We start from the raw sequence: 16,639 nt of genomic DNA on the forward strand, positions 1-16,639 counted from the left end.
GCGCTTCCGTGTCGGAATTTGAATGTGAGCATGTGTGGCACCTTATCCGTCGGAGTAGGCTACACGTGATCGGAGTATGTCCGATCGGACCAGTTGGTCGGAAAATATTTCCAACATGTTGGAAAACTTGGTCCGACGGATATTCCGACGGAATCAGTCCGATGCATACCACACACAGTCGGATTATCCGACAACACGGTCCGATAGGACACATTCCGACGGATTCTCCGACCATGTGTACAAGGGCTTAGGAATAACTCACTTAAATCTGTCTAAACCAGAGTCTAGTAAACATCCCAGGTATGATAAAGTTTGAAAAATGAAATCATAAATTATAATATAATAAATAACTATAAATAATTATACCAAATAATAATATAACAATAATAAAAAATATTAAATAATCTAATCAAATCAAAAACACTGAAATTTGCTCAGTTGCAGATTTGTCACTGTCATTACTTTTCAGTATTTGATGACGGATCTCCCCACAAATCAATATCGCTCAATTCTGGGAGTGATTCCAATTTATTATCGCTGTTTTCTAGCTGATTTAAAGGGACAGTTTTGGTTGCTATGGACAATCTCCAGTTTCCAGGCAGAAAGAACAGTTTTTATAATATAAAACTACATGCAGAGCACTGGGCAGACCACTGGGGACAAAGGGGATGTGAAATAATTACATACAGCAATGTAATCTGTAAGATTACATTATACTGTGTGTAATGTGTGTGTTTTACGTTTTGAATTTGGCGCCGTTCTCCCTCCCCGTGCTTTGCAACGCTCGCAGGGAACGGAGCCCGGCGATGTGATAGATCGAGCGGAGGACGGCTCACTCGTACAGCGGGGGGACATCGCTGGATCCAGGGGATAAGGTAAGTAAGCTCTTCCTGGATACAGCGATGCGGTCCCGGGTCTGGCTCGGGGTTACCGCTAATGGTACAAAATTTTCACCACGAGCCAGACTCAGGAATACCACCAGGGGGTTTAATATTTACACTTTCATTGAAGTGGGTATACGGCTCTCGCCATTCTCTCGGTGCTGCAATTGTGAGGACTGTGGATCCCACACATAGAAGCCACACTGACCACCCCTCTGCTCCCCATCCCACTTCCCAGAATGTTTTGTATTCTGTGAACCATTAATAGAAAGTGTAAATAAGTAAGTAGCATTGCTGAAGTAAATAGCTTTTTGTGCTACAAGGCAGCACTTTCTGCTTTATGGGCCTATGCCTCTCCCTGCTGCCTCCTGCAATTGCCTCCTCACACCTATCCCAGGAGGTATTGTGATACAGAGGGAGCACGTGTGATGAATTATTCAGTGTATGCACAGACACATTACTTGTCTTGCCATGCCAACAAATGCATAGCAAATTTCTGTCCATGTGCACAGATGCCACAAATCACTAAATTGTCCATAAATCAGAAGCTAGCAGCATTTGTCCGCATGTGCAGAAATCCCACCTCACATGCACAGATGCACTGTAAGTCTTTACCCAGTCCCAAATACCTGTCAGAGGTCTGCTGCATCTGGGCACATTCTGGATTTTTGAAAATTACTGAGTAGAAGAGGGGCAGGAGGAGTTCCACTTTGCATATACATCATGTAAAAGAAAAGTTCCACGTGACCACCTGTGCTCCAGTTCTGAGGCGCCTCCCCTGCTTCCAGGGAGAATATTCTGGAAGAAGGCTGGGCCTAGAAATGGAGTGGCAAGCAGGTGATGTAGGAGCCCTGACCAATCCCCATCTAATATTGGCAGGGGGCGGGCCTCCTATATATGCTGAGATAACATGCCACTGGGGGGAGATGTTGGCTGAGTAAAGTGAGGAATGCAATACTAGGCAGCAGCAGAAGGGCACCCCTATCTGGGGGAGCGGTGTACTGATCATATCATATAAATGTACTCACCGAGGCCAAGATGCCGAGAGCGGTCGCTGTTGCGACTCGGCGCAGACCACCCCTGAAAGTGGCACAGAGAGTGGTTGCACCAAGAGGCACAAGCTACCAGTAGGACCGTCACTTGCTAGCAGATCAGCAGGTAGCTTGAGCAGAGCTGAGAGGTGATGTCCCGTGGGAAGGTCCGAAAGCAATGGTAGCAAGTCCGTAAGGCAAAGACAGAAACCAGGAGACAGGCCAGGGGTCAAACACAGTCCAGATCAGAAGACAAGTACCAGGAACGCTGAGACAGAAGGATAATCCAAGACAAGCCGGGGGTCGAACACAGGAGACAGCAGGTAAGTCCAGATGCAGGCTGAGGGTCAAACACGTTAGAAAGCAGGAGTCCAAGATCAAGCCAGAGGTCGGGTCAGGAGAAGATCAGCGAGGTCGATAAGGCAATCCGGGTCACAACGGGTAATACAGATAACAGAAGCAGACGTGGGAATCACAGGAAGCTGAAGACAAACCAGCAGTGTGTTTGGATGACCTCACTTCCTTTATAGGTCAGCGAGGGGTCACACCCTGTGTGTGTGTGCTTGTGTGCTTTCGTTTATTCCTCTTGCACACAGCTGTGCGCCGGAGTGCTTTAACCGTGCGCATCCTATGACAGTGCCCCCCCCCGAGGGGCGGCCTCCGGACGCCCAAGCTAGCCATCAATTCCGGATGTTGCTGATGGAATGTCTTTATTAATTTGGGAGCGTGAAGGTTCTTGGATGGTTCCCAGGAGTTATTTTCTGAAGGATACCCCTTCCATTTTACCAGGTATTGTATTTGTCTACCGACTTTCCTGCATCCTAGTAAAGCTTCTACTTCAAATTCATCTTCTCCATCGATCTTGATGGGTGGAGGAGGAGGCACTTCCCTTCCAGGAAAAGGACTAGGAACCAATGGCTTCAAAAGGGAGGCATGGAAAACAGGGTGTATCCTGTATGATTCAGGGAGGGCTAGTTCAAAGGCTACAGGATTTATTACCCTTTTGATTTTGAATGGTCCTATGAATCTGGGACCCAGCTTGCGTGTGGGACAAGGAAGTTTGAGATTGGTGGCAGATAGCCAGACTTCCTCGCCAATTTTAAAGGTAGGGTTCTCCTTCCTTCCCCTATCATGGTATTTTTTGTAATCATCCTGGGCCTTCTGTATGGTCTCCTGGATCCTTTGGAAATTAGATTGGATGGCGGCTATCCGATCTTGGACCGCAGGAACAGTGGATTCTGGGATGGAGTTGGGGAGGAAAGAAGGGTGAAACCCACAGTTGATCCAAAAGGGAGTCTGGTTGGTAGTTGTATGAATAGAATTATTGTAGGCGAATTCTGCATATGGCAATAGGGCCGACCAATCATTCTGAGATCCTGAACAAAAGCAGCGAAGATACTGCTCAAGGGTTTGGTTTGTCCGTTCCGTTTGCCCGTTACTTTGGGGATGATATGCCGATGACAAACAGATCTTGATTTCCAGTATCTTGCAGAGTTCTCTCCAAAATCTAGAGGTAAACTGTGGACCTCTATCAGACGTGATACTGCTGGGAACCCCATGGAGCCTGACAACCTCCTTAATAAAGAGATTGGCAGTTTCCAGAGCAGAGGGAGTACCGACCATAGGTAGGAAATGGGCCATCTTTGAAAGACGGTCGACTACTACCAGAATTGTGGTGAAACCTTCCGAGGGCGGTAGCTCCACAATAAAATCCATTGACACGTCTGCCCAAGGTCGGTCAGGAATGGGCAAAGGCCTTAACAGACCCCAGGGCTTGATCTTGGGACCCTTGCTACGCTGGCACGGTACACAAGAGGCAATGTACGTCTGGCAGTCCTGTCTCCAACATGGCCACCAGAAAGAACGAGAGATCAGTTCCGCTGTTTTCTGTGTCCCAAAGTGGCCGGCCAATTTGTGATCATGACAAATCCTTAGAACTTGAGTCCTAATCTCAAGGGGAACGAAGACCTTGTTTCGGGCCCAAAACAGATTGTCACGTTTTTCCAAGGTAGATAGGACTGGGTCATTGCAATGGACTGAAGCTGTTTTGATGGCCGTAAGTAAGTCAGGCTGTGGGAGTAGAAGGAAGTTGTGAGGAGACAAGATCGTACTAGGCTCCGTTACCTGGGAAGACTCAGGGAACATGCGCGAGAGCGCATCCGCTTTGTTGTTCTTGGATCTGGGCCGGTACGAGATATGGAACTTGAAAAGAAAAGCGCCCAACGGGCTTGACGGGGTCTTAAGCGTTTGGCAGTCCGCAGATATTCAAGATTCTTGTGATCTGTGAATATTGTGATGGGATGAGTGGCTCCTTCCAAGAGGTATCTCCACTCCTCCAGGGCGAACTTGATGGCCAATAGTTCTCGGTCGCCTACGTCATAATTCCTCTCCGGTGGGGTTAGCTTCCGAGATGCGAAAGCCACCGGGTGTAACAAAGCTTTAGGCCCTTGTCGTTGAGAGAGGATGGCTCCTGTGGCTGTCTCTGAGGCATCTACTTCCAGTACGAATGGTAATACTGGATCGGGATGCCGTAAAATAGGAGCTGAGGTGAACAAGGTCTTTAGTTTGGTAAAGGCTACTTGGGCTTCTTGAGACCACTGAAATCGGGTATGTTGGCGGGTCAGCTGAGTAATGGGGGCGACTATTGAAGAGAACCCGGCGATGAATCTGCGATAAAAGTTAGCGAAGCCTATAAACCTTTGCACGGCTTTCTTATCCCTTGGAGCAGGCCATTCCAAGATTGCCTTGATCTTTTGGGGGTCCATGGCGATGCCCTCAGTAGAAATGATGAATCCTAAGAACTGAACTGTAGTTATCTCAAATTCACATTTCTCCGCCTTAAGGTACAGCCGATGTTGTCGGAGGATGGTGAGGACTTTCCGCACGTGGACCCTGTGGAGTTCAAGAGAAGCAGAGAAAATAAGGATATCATCTAAATATACCACTATAAAATTATCAAGATAGTCTCTGAAGATGTCATTTACTAGATGCTGAAATGTGGCCGGGGCATTGCACAGGCCAAAGGGCATAACAAGATATTCATAGTGGCCAAATCTTGATCTGAAGGCTGTCTTCCATTCATCCCCAGCACGGATTCTAATGAGATTGTAGGCCCCCCGCAAGTCCAGTTTGGAAAATACTTTGGCAGATCCTAAGCGCTGGAATAACTCAGGGATGAGTGGAAGTGGGTAGCGATTTTTGATTGTGACTTTATTAAGTTCCCTGTAGTCAACACATGGCCTAAGGGATCCATCCTTTTTTCCCACGAAGAAAATACCTGCCCCTGCTGGCGAAGAAGATGGGCGAATGAACCCCTTTTCAAGATTTTCATCAATGTAGGCTTTGAGAGCCTTTAGTTCAGTCTCGGATAAGGGGAAAATTCGTCCAAAAGGGATCTCAGAACCAGGTAACAGTTCAATGGGACAGTCATATGGTCTGTGTGGTGGTAGACGGTCAGCCTTCTTTTTATCGAAGACGTCCTTAAACTCGGAATAGACCTGAGGAATGTGCTGCAGGTGATCAGTGGTGGGGGCCACGGTCATACAAGGAGCTGGAACAGAATCAAAACAATGCTGCATACAGTAAGCGGATGTAAAGGACACTTCCTTCTTGTTCCAACTGATCTGGGGATCATGAGCCTGCAACCAAGGAAGTCCCAGGATGATAGGGAACATGGGAGATGATATTAGGTCGAAGCGTAGAAGTTCTCTATGGCCAGAGTCTGTAATAGTGAGCAAAGGTAGTGTCTCCTGTGTTACTGGACCTGAGAGTGGCAGAGATCCATCTGCTAAATGGACTAGAAGATGTGTTGCTTTATTCTGGCTTGGAATGCGTAGTTGCTGTGCGAGGGAGATGTCCAAAAAGCAACTACATGCCCCTGAATCAATCACGGCTGGGAGTGGGATCTTCTCTTCTGCCAGCTGTAGGGAAACAGAGAGAGTCACATAAGTTTGAGCAGGACCAACACTCTGGTAGTTCATTACACACCGTGGGGGCAACTTACGGGGTCTCACGGGACAGCTGTGAATGAAATGTCCAAGCCCCCCACAGTATAAGCACAGATTGGCTTGGCGTCTTCGTTGTCGCTCTTCTGGGGTGAGACGAGGATGGACCAAACCTAGCTGCATGGGCTCCCCTTCCGAAGCTGAGGGACCCGAAGGAACCGGGATGGGCGGATACGGGATAGTGGCCTTAGGAAGCATCCAACTAGGCCGAGGGGCCTGGAGGCGTTCGGAGCGCCGCTCGCGCATCCGTCTGTCCAGTTTTGTAGCCAACTGGATTAATTCCTCCAGGGAGGCAGGAGTCTCTACTCGGGCCAACTCATCCTTTAGGTTCTCGGAGAGCCCCAACCGGTATTGATAACGCAGGGCCGCCTCGTTCCAGCTGGTGTCAGCTGACCACTTGCGAAACTCAACGGTGTAATCCTCCACCGGTCTTCTCCCCTGTGAGAGAGCATGCAGGGTAGCCTCAGCCGTGGCAGTACGCTGAGGGTCATCATATAATTGTCCCATAGCCTCAAAGAAGGTGTCCGTGGAGTTTAACAAGGGGCTTCTCTGTTCCATAAGGCTATGAGCCCAGGCCTGGGGTTCCTCAGCCAGAAGAGAGATAATAAACCCGACCTTGACAATCTCTGAAGAAAAGGTCCTGGGTTGCAAAGCCAAGTACAAGGAACATGCATTTTTAAAGGCTCTGAATTTTTTTCGGTCGCCTGAAAATCGCTCAGGCGTGGGTACTCGTGGTTCGGGTACTGCCATCATCATACCGGGTGGAGGCTGGACATGAGGTGTGGAGGCATCGCTGACTGAGGCCTGCGTAGGATTTGTGGGTGCCGGAGCTGTGGCTAGTCGCTGAAGCCTGCTGTCGATCTGCGCATAGCCATCCTGTAGTCTCTGTACTGCTTCTGTGAGTGCAGAGACTTGTTGGCACAGGACTTCTAATGGCGAACCCGCTCTGTTGGCCTCTGTCATGGCTGGTTTGTACTATCATATAAATGTACTCACCGAGGCCAAGATGCCGAGAGCGGTCGCTGTTGCGACTCGGCGCAGACCACCCCTGAAAGTGGCACAGAGAGTGGTTGCACCAAGAGGCACAAGCTACCAGTAGGACCGTCACTTGCTAGCAGATCAGCAGGTAGCTTGAGCAGAGCTGAGAGGTGATGTCCCGTGGGAAGGTCCGAAAGCAATGGTAGCAAGTCCGTAAGGCAAAGACAGAAACCAGGAGACAGGCCAGGGGTCAAACACAGTCCAGATCAGAAGACAAGTACCAGGAACGCTGAGACAGAAGGATAATCCAAGACAAGCCGGGGGTCGAACACAGGAGACAGCAGGTAAGTCCAGATGCAGGCTGAGGGTCAAACACGTTAGAAAGCAGGAGTCCAAGATCAAGCCAGAGGTCGGGTCAGGAGAAGATCAGCGAGGTCGATAAGGCAATCCGGGTCACAACGGGTAATACAGATAACAGAAGCAGACGTGGGAATCACAGGAAGCTGAAGACAAACCAGCAGTGTGTTTGGATGACCTCACTTCCTTTATAGGTCAGCGAGGGGTCACACCCTGTGTGTGTGTGCTTGTGTGCTTTCGTTTATTCCTCTTGCACACAGCTGTGCGCCGGAGTGCTTTAACCGTGCGCATCCTATGACAGATCACAAGAGGAGGCCCGGGAGAGCTGTGAAGGAACTTTGCCTCTACACGGTCATAGGCAATGTCTTTGTCCCCACATGGTCAGTGATAAAGAACTCCTAGAGCAGAGGGGCAGGTGAAGCTGTTGGAATGTATGGTCCGGTCAAATTCCTCATCAAGGACTCAGGGCAGTGAAAAATCAGTGAGTGATACCACAGTGGAGTTCTGGATGTGCCAGGTAGTCTGTGAGGGAACTTTGCTTCTACACAGTCATTGTCAAAGTCTTCATCATTTACACGGTGAATGATTGGGAATCTTGGTCAGATGAGAGACTGTGGGAATATGTGTCAAATCAATGTAACCTGAGGGCACAGAATTTGCAAGATGGGCTGGCTGGGAACAGTAGTCCACTATCCAAGACTAATATTCTTTTAAACTACTGGGCCTCCGGGGAGAGGTACTGCAGGCCTCAGGCCCAGTAGCAGCGAGCCATCAGAGCCTGCTTAGGGACTCATTTAGAGGACCCTATTGCTCGACAGAAGAGAATGTGACATTATTTCACTTCAAGAAGTTTTGTGCAGGAGGAAAGAAGTTTTGGGCAGGAGAGAAGAAGTTCTGAGACCATCACTCCTACATGGTCAGGAGTGATATCCTCACCCTTTACATGGTAATGGATGGGGAAATCTTAGAAGGAATAGTCTGCTGGACTTGAGCAGAGAAGGAGCAACAGTCTGCATGGAGATGCATGAGGAGAATTATATTAAATACAGATGCACATCATTCTTCTGACTCTAACTAACTAAATTTGTGCTAGGAAGATAATCTTAAAAAATGTGATGGCAAACTAACGATCCTTTGGGCATTCCATATACCCTTTTCCCATCCAAGTTGTACCCCCCAATAGAACAACAAAATCAAATCCAGCAAAAGACTATTTGTTGTCTATGCAAGTGATGTATGAAGTCTGGCAGTGGGGTGAATTGCTGGATTGTCTATTACTAGCGGCAACTACATCGCTACATAGAGATGGATGTATTAAAATTGTGTAGAATTATTCTCATCTACAATAGCAGTCACCGGTACACTCCCCACATGGAATCCTATCTTTTACTTTGATGTGTTTGCAATATATATTTTACATTTTTATTGAATAAAAAAGAAAACTTGAAATGTTACACTCTACAAGTGCGCTTCTTGCATGTGTTTGAAATCTTTTCAGCTCTTGTTATTACAACATTGATCAGATGAGTGTAGTCAAGGCAAACCCTTTAGCATTTGGTTTCAGAAATGAATGAAAAAAGTATACATCATTTACTGCAGAGGAGAAGCTAGCAAAAATCTGTAATAAAGTTTGCTGAAGTCATTGAACTGTATACATTTGGCCTAGAGGGTTGTTTTTTTTTCAGCAAAACTAAAGATTATCATGCTTGTTGAAGGATAGCCTACTGCTCATCTATGGCTTACTGAAGCACAATTCTTCTACCGATGGCAAGCAGAACCATAAATATGCTGCTTAGTACCACAAATGCTGCCTAGCGAAATGCAAAAAGAAGCCTACTGACCGCAAGGATAAGACATCATTACTTCCTTCCTGTGTATGCTAATCCTAAAGTCATGTGTGGGGATGTGGTATAACTTGAAATCCGTATTAAGAATGTGTATATTGTCAGCTAGAGAAAAGCACAGTTGTATTCTTTCATCATCGCTCCATTCTTCCCTTAGGGCCACTGCCAACCCAGTTGTCCTAGATACAGCATTCACCAGGGAGAGCCTACGTCATCTGCTCAGTCTCTACCTTGGTTACATCTGGGATATTCTTAATAGACATGTGCATTAGTTTTCGTCCTAATGCATTTTTGTCTGAATTTCAGGTATTTTCGTTATTGCTTTAACAAACGATAACGAAAGTGCAGAATCCGAAAAACTAAAGATCCGACATAAATACATGCTTTATTTTCATTTTCGTTGTGAGAACAGTTCGATATAGATAGGAGATTTGACATGACACTGATAATAACAATCTGTGTCTATTTAACCTGTGGTCGAATGTGCCTAACCTTAACTCTATTAGTCCAGGATTATTCTACATAGCGAGAAAAGATTCGACAGAGAGAGAAAAGATTAATGCTGGAATTGGGTGGGGGAAGTAAAATAAAAATAATGATGATGATGAATGTTATTGGCTGATTGTAACCAAAGAGCTGGAGCAGTAAAATAGCTAGAACTAAGTACACATGTACAGCCAACTTACTTTCACTTACGATTGCTAGCAGAGAGAGAGACACACAATAAATCATTTCAGAAGGCAGTCAATCTTAGCTGGTCCGTTTAACAGAGAACCTAAATTATTTAGCAATTAAGCATAAGCACAGTAGCAGAACAATAGTGAAGCAAGCTACAGTTCAACTTAACTTTTTCATAATAATCTGCTGCTATTGTGTTAGTGTTGTGAACTTGACAGTGATACTAGTGTTGCTAGTGTCATGATAGCCTCAGAGGCTGCCCGTGTAGGCATGGAGTCATACAGTTTAGCTGCTCCATCGAATCTTCTTTGAACATTCGACAGACACCATAAGTCTTCAATGACAGAATCGACCTTAATTCATTTGGATTTTCGGAGAAATTTTTAACGAAAAACAAAAAATAAATAAAAATGAATTTCGAGAGTAACTAAATAAATGTATTTTTTAGACAAAAGAAATTCCGAAACAAAATATGCTCTAATTCTTAAGCACCAGGGCAATCAGTATTTTGGGTATGGTATTCTAATACTCAAATTCTCTGATGTTCCATGCTTACATCTCAACTTGCCATACCATATTGTGCATATTTTTTAAATTCCTCTGGGGATACTTAGGAGGAGGTAAGACAAAGACATATGCTGCCATTTTGATTACCCCAGCTAGGCATCAGTTGCCCAACCAGCATGTACATAATATAATATAAAAAAAAAAAAAAATATATAAAAAAATTCTATACAGTAGGTGAGCTGATAAGGGGCCAAAACAATTACCAAGTCTCATTGATAGGAGGTAGATGTGGAATCCTTCAAGAGAAAGGGGGTTAGGGGTCGTTATTAGAGATGAGCACACTCATTGGAGTGATTTATAGATCACTACAAATTTGGCTGTTTCAGACAAATATGTGTGAAAATCATTAACCTTCATCATTGCTATTCCAAGATTTCTATTGTTACATTTGGGGGTCTACCTATAATCCCTAGTGTTTCCTAAAACCCAGGGCACAACTTATCTCTCTCCTTATAGCAACTAACAAAGGAACAGGTTATCATTTATATTTTGTGTGGAGAAGGAGAATGTTGGAAGCTCTTCTGCTGTTTTTCAGGTAGGCAAGCTAAGAGCATATAGTATGTCTAAATGGGGTCAGGCGCTATCGATAGTAGCTAAAAGGAGGTGTGTGCATAGAGGTAAGTAAACATAAGCACTAGCCACCTAAAAACCACAATAGTTGTTGGAGGTAGAAAACCGCACTTTCCACTGGTAAGGTGTAGGAAAAAAGGAGTAAGCAGAGCAAATAGCCAGCAAGACCATATAATATACCCCACTAGTAGATGATACCATTAAGTACTAGTTGTGGTACACGCACCACAACTAGTACTTAATGGTATCATCTACTAGTGGGGTATAATATATGGTCTTGCTGGCTATTTGCTCTGCTTACTCCTTTTTACCTACACCTTACCAGTGGAAAGTGCGGTTTTCTACCTCCAACAACTATTGTGGTTTTTAGGTGGCTAGTGCTTATGTTTACTTACCTCTATGCACACACCTCCTTTTAGCTACTATCGGTAGCGCCTGACCCCGTTTAAATATATACATTTTTGTTACTACTTGCACTTCCTTCTTGGGATTGCGAGGTTTAGGGGTGGCAACACCGTTTCAGTGCCCATTCGGTCTATGCCATCATCTTGCTAGAGCCTCCGTGGCGCGGTCTGGGTCTGTGTGACCTGTGTGTTTTTTACCATATAGTATGTCTGTTTCTTGGCAGGGAAGTTGCTAATGTATTAAAAATGTGAGGCAGATATCCATACCTTGCTAGTGTCTTTGGAAACTGATCTGGGCTACATTTGCAACCCTGTCTTGCTTGGCAGAGAGGCTGACGAGACTAATAACAACTGTCTTTAAAAACTGTTTCAAGATCTGTTTGCAAAAGTATATTGCAATTTAGCAGCAGATAATACCTGTTCAAGGTCTATTTACAACATTTTCTTGCTTGGCAGAAAAGCTATTTTTTGTATTCCAACTTTGAGGCTGATTATGTCTCACTGTTGTTTTTTTATATACACCATTAAACATAACATTAAGACCACTGACAGGTAAGGATGAGCCGAACACCCCCCTGTTGGGTTCGCACCAGAACCTGCGAACAGACCTAAACTTTGTGTTAACTTTAGAACCCTATTAAAGTCTATGGGACTCGAACGTTCACAATCTAAAGGGCTAATTTTAAAGGCTAATATGCAAGTTACTGTCCTAAAAAGTGTTTGGGGACCTGGGTCCTGCCCCAGGGGACATGTATCAATGCAAAAAAAAGTTTTAAAAACACAGTTTTTTCAGGAGCAGTGATTTTAATAATGATTAAAGTGAAACAATAAAAGTATAATATTTCTTTAAATTTTGTACCTGGGGGGTGTCTATATATGTCTGTGCTTAGAACTGTCCCTGCACAAAGTGTCATTTCTGCAGAAAAAAAAGTCCTTTAAAATCACTCACGGCTATAATGAATTGTGGGCTACCGTAATACAGAGAACACTCATTGAAAGTCATTGATAAAAAAAAAAAGCATGAGGTCTGGTATGGATATTAAGGGGAACCCCACATCAAATAAAAAAAATTGATGTGGAGTTCCCCCTAAATATCCATACCAGACCGTCCAGGTCTGGTATGGATATTAAGGGGAATCCTGCGTCAAATTTAAAAAAAAATTGACGTGGGGGTCCCCCTAAAAATCCATACCAGACCCTTTATCCGAGCACACAACCTGGCAGGCCGCAGGAAAAGAGGGGGACGAGAGAGCGCCCCCCTCCTGAACCGTACCAGGCGCTCTCTCGTCCCCCCTCTTTTCCTTCTTTTCTTGCATGCTCGGATAAAGGGTCTGGTATGCATTTTTAGGGGGACCCCACATCAATTTTTTTTTTATTTTTTTTATCAATGACTTTCAATGAGTGTTCTCTGTATTACGGGAGCCCACAATTCATTATAGCAGCGAGTGATTTTAAAAGACTTTTTTTTCCTGCAGAAATGACACTTTGTGCAAGGACAGTTCTAAGCACGGGAAACATGCGCCCCTTCACAGGCGTACTATAGACACCCCCCAGGTACAAAATTTAAAGGAATATTACACTTTTATTGTTTCACTTTAATCATTATTAAAATCACTGCTCACGGACGTTTTTAAAACTTTTTTTGTATTGATCCATGTCCCCTGGGGCAGGACCCAGGTCCCCAAACACTTTTTAGGACAATAACTTGCATATTAGCCTTTAAAATTAGCACTTTAGATTTCTCCCATAGACTTGTACAGGGTGTTCCCGGCTTTTCGAATTTGCCGCAAACACCCCAAATTGTTCACTGTTCGCCGAATAGGCGAACAGGCAATGTTCGAGTTGAACATGAGTTCGACTCAAAGTCGAAGCTCATCCCTACTGACAGGTAAAGTGAAAAACATTGATTATCCTGTTACAATGCATCTGAAAGTAGGTGGGATATATTTGGCAATAAGTGAACCTGTTGTCCCTGAAGTTGTGTTGAAAGCAGAAAAAAGGGGCAAGCATAAGCAGTTGAGCGACTTTGACACAGGACAAATTGTAATGTCTAGACAGCTGGGTCTGAGCTACTTCGGATTTGCAGGTCCTGGTCTACAATCATCAGGACCAAAAGTGGCCTAAGGAAGGAAAACTGGTAAATCGTCATCAAGGTCATGGTTGTCAAGGCTCATTGATGCACATAGGGGAGTGACGGTTGGGCCGGGTAGTCTGATCCAATAGAAGAGCTATAGCTGTGCAAATTACTGAGGAGGTTAATTCTGATTCCGATAGAAAAGAACAGACAGTGCATTGCCATTTGTTGTGTTTGGGATTTCGTAGCCACAAACCAATTAAGGTGCACCTGCAGAACCGTGTCCGCAGGAAAAAGAGCATACAGTGAGCATCACAACTGGACCACAGAGCAATGGAAGAAAGTGGCCTGATCTGATGAATTCAAGAAAGGTTTGAGGAACAGTATATACAGTATATCAGACATCTCAATATATAGGCAAGAAAGTTACATAAAAAAGCAAGATGATAAGAAAAAAAGAATTGTGTTTGTGTGTGAAATGTACACATGTAGCTTCATGCCTGTAGAGAGACTTCACAGAGAATCACAAATGCAGAGGCACCACTACCACCTACAGCTGCTCTGTTACCAAGCCACCCACTGTGTCCTCCTGCCATAATGTCCCAACAGCAATACTAATTCTTCCACACTGTTTTCATCTTATAAATAATATGAAGTACAGGAATAAGCAGAGCATTAGGAAAAGACAAGGAAACATAGCCAGAAAACTTGTCCCTTACAAAAACACTTTTAAAATACCATTTTGTAGGTTTGGTTGTTGGGCACGGTCTCTCTAAAGATGCAAGCTCTTGCTTGAAAGCATTTAAGTAATTTGCTCATCTTTTATTATGAAGACTTCAGTTTTACTGATTATGGACTTTGAGAATTGGCAGATTTAGCCTTGGTTTGGAAAGATTTTGGCTACTAAGGACAATGGAAACAGATAGCCTGGATCGTTTACCCACTCTGTAGATGCTGCATATAAACTATTCTGGATAACCACATTTTCTACTGGCTATATGTGCCCTTTAATTTACTTTCAAAGCAAATTTATGACTTGCATTTAGGCTCCAGATGAGGTATTACAGTATACATTTCCACAGGGCATCCTTTTTTACAATAGGGTTGATTTACTAAACCTGGAGAATGCAAAATCTGGTGCAGCTCTGCACAGAATTAGCTTCAAGGTTTTGTTTAAGCTTAACTGAACAAGCTGAAGTTAGAAGCTGATTGGCTATCATGCACAGTTGCACCAGATTTTGCACGCTCCAGTTTTAGTAAATCAATTCCAATTTTTCTCATGATACTAGTGGTCCTTTAAACATAATGTGCAGAAATTAAAATGCACATTGGCTAATTTGAACATTGCCATTTCCAAAATCAGAGGCCTTGACCGCTGATGATATTTCTGACCTTTATCTGCAAGATGTGCAGTGTAGAACTGAGCAGCAAGCAGTTTTTTAATTTCTAAGCGTTCGTCTTCAAGAAGTCAGTAAACTGTGACAAATGTACTTTTCCTGATAAACAGGACTGCACACTTTGCTGTATTACTAAATAATACTGGAATATGTAAAGCTGTGAATCTAACTTTTCACCCTGATGTATGTTTAAAGATTAAACATTATGCTACATGGGGGTATGCAACCCTTTTTAAACTGTAACTCCCAAATTTAAGTATAGCCCCCTTGCTGGAATTTGTGGGTTATTCAGTAGACTTCCTCCCCTGTTGCAGAAAGGAGGATATGTGATCAGCTTCAGAGAGTGAAAGAGAGAGGTGGTTAAAGGTTAGTAGGTTAAAATGTTAGTTGTGAGCTTCATAAACAATGTATTATAAGGTTAATGACTGGTAATGTAGGGATTAATGTGCTGTTGTGTGCCTGTCCTCTGTGACCTGTGGTTCTTCTCGTAATAAGGTTATATATAGTGATAGGGGGTTGGGCCGGGGTTGGTTGGTCGTGAAAATTGGAAGAGCCATACATGTGGGGATGTAGTTTTGCACCTACAGCGGGATCACGACTTGTTGGGGCCCTGAAATGGGACTGTATAGTTGGAAGCATGTCAGTAACAGCTGAAAACTACCCCAAGCCAAAGGTGTGAGCACTACGGCATAGACCAGAGTAGTATATGAGAGGAGACAAGGAGTACCGTAATGTGCTAACCTATTGCATTGCTCATGTAATTGTAAAGCCCCATACACACGAGCGGACTTATGTCCGACAGACTTCCGAAGGAGTTCTGCCAGAGTTCTGCCGGAGTTCCGACAGAGTTCTGACGGACTTTTCGAATGAGCGGACTTGGCCACACACAATCACACCAAACTCAGACGGATTCGAACGTGATGACGTACGACTGTACTTGAATAAGGAAGTTCATAGCCAGTAGCCAATAGCTGCCATAGCGTCGGTTTTAGTCCGTCGGAATAGCATACACACGAGCAAATTTTTCGGTAGGAACTGGGTCCGGCGGAGTTCCGTCGGAAAAATTTGAAGCATGTTCCATTTTCTAAAGTCTGTCAGACTTTTGCGAATCAAAAGTCCGTTGCAGCCCACACACGATCAAAAAGTCTGACGGAATCATTCCGTCAGACTTTGGATGTCGAAAAGTCCGCTCGTGTGTACGGGGCTTTAGAGAACTGTAATGTGGAGATGCAAAGAAACTTGTTTTTACACAACCTAATCAAGTAAAGTAGTTCTGCTTTAGAAACAAAGTCTGGTATGAATTACTGGTGAAGAAAATAAGAGGGTGTTCATACAGTGAATGAGCATGGGGAAAGAGGTATGAACCTACATGCATACCTCAGGGGGGTGGAGAGGGAGAAGTAAAAAAGAAGGACGAGCAGCTAGATTGAGAGAGGAGGCAGCAGTACCCAGTAACGGAGCATCTGTCAGAGAAGGGAATTTGTGACCCTTCCTAAGTTGCACGGTCCGCACATTAGAGCCCATTGCTTAGCAGGACCCTCCAAGAGACTAGGCTTGGGCCATGTGTGTGTGAGGCCTTGTGAAGTATATAGCAGCTTCCCTCTCTGTCTTTGTCCTCAAACAAGTAAGGCCGCGTACACACGGGCGGACTGTTCGCCCAACCTTGTTCGGCAAACAGTTTGTCAAACAGTCCGCTCAAAATTTGCATGAGCGGACTTGCCCACACACGAGCGGACTGTTTGACGAACAAGGTTGGGCAAACAGTTCGCTCAACTTTTGAAATGAACGGACTCGCCCACGTAAGGAGGAGGCAAATCCGCCCATTTCAAGCGCGTGTACAGGTAGGCGGGGCCC

The sequence above is a fragment of the Lithobates pipiens genome, unplaced genomic scaffold, assembly GCF_037356315.1.
Source record: "Lithobates pipiens isolate NorthernLeopardFrog02 unplaced genomic scaffold, aLitPip1_a1.2 Scaffold_27, whole genome shotgun sequence".
NCBI classification, from domain to species: Eukaryota; Metazoa; Chordata; class Amphibia; order Anura; family Ranidae; genus Lithobates; species Lithobates pipiens.